Raw genomic sequence first — 9,194 nt, forward strand, 5'->3', positions numbered from 1 at the left:
TTCCTTACGGTATCCTGAGCTGGCAAGAGATGTTCGTTCTAGAAACATCCTGGCTGTTAGCAGGAATGAAAACTGTACTTCGTCCTAACGGTACTGACGTAGCGTGATCTACGACAATCGACTTTACACAGCAGTTACTGACACTTCAAAGATATACGACAGTTGGTCACCATAGAAACCATAACACCAAGTATCTACTGGTTAACCGTTCCAGGCACGACGTTCATCCAAAATAACATAAAAATAAGAATTCTGTCTAAGACAATAATAGAATCATACGAAACACAAATTACAGCTTTACTGATTGTTAACGAACGTGGTAACCAAATGACCTTTGTGATGCTCTAGAGGATGGAGGGGAGAGATGTCTGGCTTTCTTTAAAGAGCAACTACTACTAGGAAGATTCAGTTCTGTGTCACAACACAGTTGGAATACGCATTACGTCTTGAATCCAAGTTTATCCCTTGAACAATTAATCTGTTGGCATTTTGAATAACTATTTCCCCACATAAATTACGTGACTTTCTTTCGAAAATATGCAACTGGGCCATATTTTGAGTCCATACGCCACTGATCTACTCGAGGTCCTGTGCAAATGATAATTCAACTGATAAGGCAAGATATAAAGAACATTCTCATATTTACTTTACATAGCAACGCCTAAAAATTATTTTAAAACTAAACTTTCCAACTCTCTCTCTCTCTATTAACTTGAACACTGGAAAGACGTCTCGAAAATAACACCAAGGTTATAGACACTTTACGTGATTTCCAATAACACAAGAAATCTGACAGTGAGTAATCATTCCACGTACGAACATGCAATAGGACCTATGAAAAGTGATTATATAAGTCAGCTTTGTAAATCGAATACAGATTAAAGATGAGAAATTCCCTTTGAGACAAAGTTTTCGTAAATAGCCAATTTCTTATAACTGGTTTTAAACATTGATTACCGTGGAACGTAAGTCTGTCTGTCGGTTTGTGTGTCAAATGCAGATATTATTAAGCTAGGTCATAATCAATGCAACTCTTTCGCCGTGCATTGATAAAAGCTATTAACTCCGAAGGAATGTTTAATTATGGACAGTTATATGCAATACTTTCGCTAGGTTTTGTTTAAATAAGTCACATTTAACTTTAAACCAGTTAGCTGCAGTTAAACTAACGTAATCATTTAGTGCTGATATTAGATACGTAAAAATAAGAGTGCCATAAGATAATCTGGCAATGTAACGTCTTTGCTTCGTGCGTCTATTAAAAGATAAGTCTGTTCTTCCAAAGATATTTGAAAGTTCTGGTTACAAGTCAAAACTGTGGATCTGGCGTCTTCCCCGTAATAACTACTGTCTCTAGATTTTCAATTCGTTATTGTGTAAGCCACCTTTGATGAAACACCTTATTCAACAAAAAAAATTATCATAAATACTGCAAAAGTTATCGACTTCACAAGCATCAAAATTCATAAGAATTACGAAAAATAAAAATAATATTTTATTTTTCTGTAAAACTCTGTTTAAAACAATTTTCACTCCGATATTTCGTTAGTAACAAAAGCTCTCGATAAGATCAGAAACGTGCGTAAAGTGATATTGTTGTCTATCGGACTTAAACAAAACAAAAAAAAATTGTAACAACAAATTTTGAAGAAAAAACTTCCCAAATTTAATTAAAATCCGTTTGGCGGTTCTCCAGTTCTCACAGGCGGACAGAACCGCTTTTCAACTTTCCGACTCGTAAGCGTAAAAAAATTATATCAAATCTGTTTACTGTCTTATTAATTACATTATATCTGTTTCCAATTGGACATCGGCCATAATCATTCCCGTACGTAAGATAAAGAGTTGGTATGAACGAATGGTTGATTTACATTTCAAATATGGCTGTACCTTTAATTAGAGGGAGGAGGTTAAAAAAACATGGCTGGCCATTAATGTGGCAGCTGAGCCTATTTAGTTGTGGTAAAGCTCACCGCCTGGATTCCTGCACCACTGCACAACACACCGCCGAAATTTCGCTTTCGGGTCCTAAATTTATCTTTAATATTTGAAGAATCTTAAGAGATAACAATGTGACGATTTGACAACGCTGGCAGAACACTTAGATTTTATGAATTTCATTGAGATCATTGTTGTCACTCAAAACATGACCTATTAACGTCATTGGCCGAACTGATTCAAAAACACCCACGACTTGCCAACAATAATAAATTTGCCTCGACACTAAAAGTGTTCGACGCTGCGACCTGCATCTCTACTAAATGTGGTTTCCTGGGGTTAAAATCTCGTTTTCAATACACACACTAAAACTTTCACATCCAGTATTGAACGTGTTTGTATGAGGGTTAGGAAACAATTACGAAACACACTAACAAAGAACACAAATGTCACTCACCTCGAATTCCTTTTCCTGAAGACGAAACAAACTTGTCACTTCATTCACACAAGGAAATAAAATATCGTAAACACTTATTATATTTTCAACTGTTACACACTATACAGCCATATTTCGGCCACAAACATATTTTACGACCTCTAAAACCGAACGAAAAGCACACGTCAATAATCAGAACACGGAATTAAGAATCACAACACGTCTGTCCCTAATTCACGATTTCCTCTCCCGCCGTTGAACAGCTGAATTCCAAGGACACGTCAACCCACGTGCTTATGACGAAAAATCCAAGCGAAATACTTCATTTTCATAGCCAGTTTTCCTCTGGTTTTAACTTCGTTTTCCTTCGGCACACACACACAAAGGTTTTTCAGTCGCTCTTCTCTGTCCAAGCTCCTATCGTTTGCTGGGACGTCTGGTCGGTTTGCAAGATGTCTGCCCTACGTTTGTGAGGCAGAAGGGACGAAGGGAGGGAGAGATAGGAAGGAACCTTGGTGCCAAGCAGCAGAATTTCAACGTTAGAACTGAATGCCTTCCTATGCTTGGCTAGGGTTCAGGCAACCAAGCAAGCAAGCAAGCAAGCTAGATTATGGAACACTCACTCCAAGTCAATAATCATTTCCCTCCCTTCCACGTCTACCACTCCCCTACTCTTCGTTTCGCTTGTGTGTTGCCTCTCCTCTCCGAATTGAGAATGTTCAAGAACAGAAGCAGTGTACAACACTCCGGAAGTAAGCACTAACATCAGAATGCTTTTCTGTAAATTATATCATTTCGTACGTGATATTACGTTCAACAATGGCACACAGAATTATGCTTTCCTGACGACTGTGACACCAGAAACTAAAACACTGTAACAACAATTGACTTGAATTTTAAATCCATTCAAACGAAAGATGTTTATAGTCAGACTGAAGAGCTGTGTTCCTGCCCCCACACCGCGGACATTTTGTCGACTTGTTCACACGACAGCTGCATAGTCTTTCTACAATTAAAACTCGAAAGAAAATCCCTCGACTTCTGCATTATTTCATCTCTGATGACGCGTGCCTTTGTGAATGAACTGAATCACCCTTCATGCTCTCATTAATAGTATCACTACGAGATATTCGTACAACTTTTCTCACCTTAAACCGAACGTCGTGATCGAGTTATTGACACTTCCATTACGTGCCCAGGATATAACGGGTTCAAACGTCGACCCGAAAACCGGAAATCCTGAACGACTTTTTCCTTAGTTTATCTTAGTCACTCTGGCCAAATGATGGTATAATACCTAGAATCATGCTTTGGCCGTTTCCTTCCACATCCTTTCCAATTCATTATCATCTAAGCACCCTACCATTCGACGTCATAAAATCTGAACTACTGACAGCTCGTCTAAAAGTATTTAAGATTTTAGTCCGTACCGCGAAGAAAACACAGGACTTCACCATTACATCGATCAACTGGTTAACGCTGTTTAAGGAAATAGTCGACGTTTATAATGAGACACGCACTGCGTGCATAATATTTAAGAATTCAGTCCGTACCGCGAAGTAAACACAACTCTTCACCATTACACAAATTAACTGGTTAACGCTGTTTAAAGGGAAATAATCGCTGATTACAGCGAGAAACCTGATCGTCTGTACACTCCAAGTAAACGAATTTACGACGTAATTCCGACAGCCATCTTCGTCTCTTAACGAAACCTGACAAAATTTCTTTCGCGTATCCGCAAATAATTTGTCCATTTCCGCGCCGAGTACGTGTTGTAACATTCTTATCTGAAATATTCTCCGATTTTACCGAGAGTTTATTTCAAAGCGTACACAAGTGACAAGGCCTTTATCTTGCACCACATATGATAACAGTCCTTTTGCACAACTAACGAAGGCTTCCTCGGTGCTTTTCTGCAATACTCGGGAAAATTATGGCATGGTAATGCTGGCTGCATGCAATTCGGAATGTTTTATCTTCCGTCTACTATCTATAAACGTAAAGATAAAAATATACCTGATGATCTCAATAGGTGTGAAACTTGGTCGCTCACTTCAAGGAAGGGACAGAGAGATTTGGGAGCAGGGTGCCGGCGAGAACATTTGGACCTGAGGTGGATGAGCTTTCTATTTGCTACGGAATACTTACGTGTTTATATAACATCCGGATTCACGTAAGAAATTACACAGTATGCAAATAAAAAAATATCGACTCGCCTATCGCTGGGCACGTTCTGTTTTCTCTGTGGCATGTTCCAGGTAAAAATGCAAAACTGCAAAAACAAAGATTCGTCCTTCTGTTTGGAGAACAAAAACTCGCACAGCGACTTCTTCGTCTCTATTAAGACCATATTACTACAAGATTTTAGCAAAATGTGCGAATTAAAAAGAAATTTGTCTAACAGCGCGAAACTCAGAAACGGAGTCTCTACTTCGAAGTGAAATGTCTGACGTCAACGGAGATGTGATTATTAGATCAAATCAACCAAAACTTCGCCCCATTCCCAGATCTAAGACAGTTTGAGGCGTCGGCGTGGGGCCCAAGTCCATTAAACATAAGCTAATACTTTTGAAATGGTACACGTAACACCTTTCCTTTCTTACACGATCCAACTATGACGTCACTCCCCGGCTAACAAACATACAGCTCCTTCAAAACCTTGGCGAGAATTTATTTTGAAGTCTTGGCTACGTAAGAATTAAATGCACAGAACGGTAACTTTCGTGAATTAAAAAAAAAAAAGGAGCCCGGACATCAAAAGTTACCCTTAAAAAGAAGACATGTCAGCTCACTCAAAATTTATACCACATAAAAAATACGATTAATTCACGTCTTTCAATCACAGAGCAATCAAGCACATGGTGATTCACCCGTCTAAGACGAATTAATACATCGACAGGTTTTATTAATTCTTCCAAATACAAATTTTAACCCTTCGAAGCCTACGCTCGTCTAAATAATATTAAAGAATTCAGTCCGTACCGCGAAGAAAACACGACACTTCACCATTACAAAGATAAAATGGTTAACCCTTCGAAGCCTAAGCTCGTCTAAATAATATTTAAGAATCCAGTCCGTACCGCGAAGAAAACACAACCCATAACCATTACAGATATTAAATGGTTGACGCCGTTTACACTGTGGATAAAACAGAGAACTGCTCGTTGTTAAAACAGGTGAATCACACGAGCTTAAAGAGTTAAAAATTAAATTAAAAGTTTTGATCGCGACTGATAGCACGCGACAACTCGCCAGTATTTAATAACTTCGGGGGAAAAAAACAATGTGATTAGCGATGACGCGCGCTGCGATCTGAAAATTCACTCCCATGACCGGTTGAGACAAAATGGACTTCATCGGACGGCAACAAACTTTGAAATACTTGCTCTGAGGAGGCCGTTAGTTTCGCCTGAAGCTGTTCAATAGTAGTGCTCTGTAAATATTCTGCCTTTCACTCGCAAGAAACCCAGCATTTCAGACAGAAACGTCGAGTCCAGAGAAAGGTCCACGCGATTTTACAAGAAACGTCTTGTGTAGGTCACGTGTCTAGTCCTCGTACTTTAGGGCGTAATTCTGATATTGACGAAAGCAGAACAACGTGGAATTTGGGGGCCAACTCGGTATTTGCTGTAGAACCGAGGAAAACCACGGACAACAACGGAGATAGCCGGTCGTAGGACCTTTCGAATATAAACTGACCTTTAGCGAGCAGTCCGGAATTCAAACACGCGAACCCTAACGACAGACTCTACATCCTCCTGCTTTGTTCTCTGTTTAAGTGCGAGGGGACTTCGCGAAAAACGATATTGTCCTACATTTAAAATTAGACATCGTGGACAGGAAAATTCTGTTAACTGCAGTTTACACAAATTCTGAAACTTACTTTAAATCTGAAATTTATAAATTAGAGTCACATAAAATTTGTTTAGTACTCTACTTTACATAGACGCTCACACGTGACTAGAATCTTTGGCCTTGATTTCCCTGTACTGAAATAATGATGAGAATAAATTTATTAAATTGATTGTAATAATAGACCTAACTGCTTATGATTTATACTGAGAGAGTTTCTTCTTTTACTCGTTTTCTGAAACATTTTTTAAATCAACTGTTATTACTCTATCACTTCCTAACTACGTCGTACTACATTGTTAACATCAGCTACACTGCCATTAATGTTGATGTAGATTTTGATAACAGCTTTAAGTACTTAAATTAAAAACAAACTCATTTCAGAGGCTAACGTTACATTGTTGAATGCCTTACTATAAGGAACAATGAGACATCAAGATTCAAATGCTATTCGTTCCATTAGCCATCTCCCCCTCGCGTCCATAACAAACAACAACATGATAAATGCTAAAAGGGTCTATGGATACTTCACGATACGCCGTTTTCTTACGCATTTACACTTAAAATATTGAAACAGAACTCCATGAACCGTATTTCTTCCTTAGACGCTGGCAGTTGCTCTGCTAGTCAATAATTCTCCCTCCATTTATGGAACCAGAAAGTTCATCACCGTGTTCACAAGAACAACGCACTTAAGATATCAGCTATAAATTTTAAAAAAAAACTAAAGACACTTTGTTTTTCGTTAAGCACAAAGAATGTTTTTTTTCTACCAGTCTAATAATTTCCTACAAACAAACGAACTTGTAACCTAGAGGTCCTGGAATGATGCATGATAAAAGATCTTTAAAATATAACAAACGTATTTCAAAGACAACGTGTTTTCGGTAGTAAAACATGGCGACTTGGCGCAGATTTCATTCTGTTAATAAACCACTTGAGCTAAGATCGTTATATTTTGTGATCATTCATACAAATTATTGTTTGCAGATCAATAATTACAAACATGGTGTAGATACATGGTTTTAAAACACATTTATCCTATCGCAGACAATAATTAACACTAAAATGTTCGTAAGAACAAGAAACTACAGCTGGCTTACACACAACGATAATTAACTTTTCTAAATAAAACAATTTCATGGACAATTTGAGAGTTTCCATTTTGTAAAAAAAAAAGTATGGAAACATTTTGCCGAACGGTACAGATTGTAAAACAAAATTGCTATCTCTTCTCGCAATACTAATAAGTCACGATAGTACAGTGACTAAAGATGGCCAACAATCGCCTAAAACTATTAATGGTGATGAATGCCTGCATTTGACTTCGAACCCAGACACCTTTAAGCAGGAAATGACTTCCAACACAACCGAGCGAGAAATTTGTTTTTGTTGCAAATAATTACAGAAAATAAACTTCCACTTGAAATTCTACACTTGTATAAAAAAAATATATGGTAACTTTCTGTGTATGATCAGTACATACAGTTTCTGAAATCGTAAAGCATGCATAATTACAATTCAAACAACTGCAGTCGTAACACCATATGTCACTTTTGCTGTAAATCAAGCATATTCTATCCTTGTCGTGCATACATCTGCTCTCTCTTTTGCACATTATAAATAAAATATAATCCGCGAGAGAATCACTTTGTTCGTGTGTGATTGAAAAACACATTCATTCTCGAATAGAATGAAAAAGTGCAAAAGTAATAATCACATACGAACACAAAACGAAAACGCTGGCATTTTCGACGACACATTGGCATCACATAACAATAATGTCACGTGTTCACATTAAACAATTAGACATTTATTCATAGCATTCGTTAAACAAATAACAATGGATCTTCGATGCTGAGTCCGAGATATGTGAATGCACAGCACTGCGAAATCGCGGATAATTAATACACGAAACTGAAATTTAATAAGATGCATGTATATCTCTCAACAAGGAATAAATAACTACCATCTAAAACACAATGTGTACGCATTTACTACGAAGAACAAAGAGGTATATTGCTCATCTAGTTGAGGAAAAAACCGTAGCAGAGCGGAACAACAGCGCCAAATCAACGAACAAGCAGGGAACGAAATTTAGGTACGTAACACAATAGTACAGCCGACAATTAAAGCAAGAACGGAACATATCAATTCAATGGTCACGACACTGAATGAAATACATACCATAGAAACGATAATATTAGAAATCAGTGGTAGTAAAACACTGCATGAGAATAAACGTTCGTCTCTTGTACTTAAAGAAGCCATTAATATCATGGAAACTGCTTTACGGATGTTTGAAATCACTTACCATTCACAAATCCTTTGCAAAAGTACTTCCTCAGACGATTGAACACGTTTTCTTGAAGATATAAGCTCACGCTAACATCACCACTATCACATATCACAAATTTTCAAATGGATGAACTCGATTATATATTATTTTCTCTCCAACGCTTGGCACAAATGGCTTCACACGTCCAAAGCAAAACCTAGCGGACGCCAAGCTTACACTCCCATCTCAATACCAACTAGAAACCCAGCACAGCCCGGTTTGAGTTTGCCGGCTAAAGGGGCAGGGGGGAAAGGAGATGCAGGAGCGTCAGAGGGCAAGGAGTGTGGAGGGGAGACTGAAGGGGAAATGATCACCTGCTGTCTGTGTATGTGTCCTATTCCAGTGCTGTTTTTAGGGGCCGCGGGGATACGAGGGGGAATAGATGTAGCAGGCCAGATGGAAAGGGGGACGGGAGGGGATACAAAAAATTGTGAGGCATACGCCATGGGGAATGAGTGAAGCATACAGCACTGGCATATAGACTACTGGCAGCCTCGCACGCACGGAGGCAGACTGGTAGAACAAAAGCACCGATCATCAGCGGAGGAGGAGAAGATGTTATTAAGAAACGTGGAATATTTTTCGCATCGCACGGTGACACACAAAACTGTTTCAAATAAATGCAGC

General features: G+C 38.4%; 1 protein-coding gene across 11 annotated transcripts in view; it reads right to left on the minus strand.

Moving 5' to 3' along the window:
- LOC110830138 (bromodomain adjacent to zinc finger domain protein 2B-like) overlaps window positions 1-8,778 on the minus strand; it is a 114,442-nt gene extending 105,664 nt beyond the window's left edge. For 6 of the 11 annotated variants that reach the window (XM_087352727.1, XM_087352718.1, XM_087352723.1 and 3 more), the window contains exon 1: window positions 8,544-8,778. The gene's annotated coding sequence lies outside the window, so the exon portion shown is untranslated. Of the gene's footprint in view, window positions 1-2,395; window positions 2,938-8,543 lie in introns of those variants that run through there. The other 5 variants (XM_087352729.1, XM_087352726.1, XM_087352731.1 and 2 more) reach the window with 2 other exon arrangements.
- Between the last annotated feature and the right edge of the window lie 416 nt (window positions 8,779-9,194).

The sequence above is a fragment of the Zootermopsis nevadensis genome, unplaced genomic scaffold (genome assembly GCF_977971745.1).
Source record: "Zootermopsis nevadensis isolate Lab colony 2312 unplaced genomic scaffold, Znev_1.0 Znev_ptg000021l, whole genome shotgun sequence".
In the NCBI taxonomy this organism is placed as follows: domain Eukaryota; kingdom Metazoa; phylum Arthropoda; class Insecta; order Blattodea; family Termopsidae; genus Zootermopsis; species Zootermopsis nevadensis.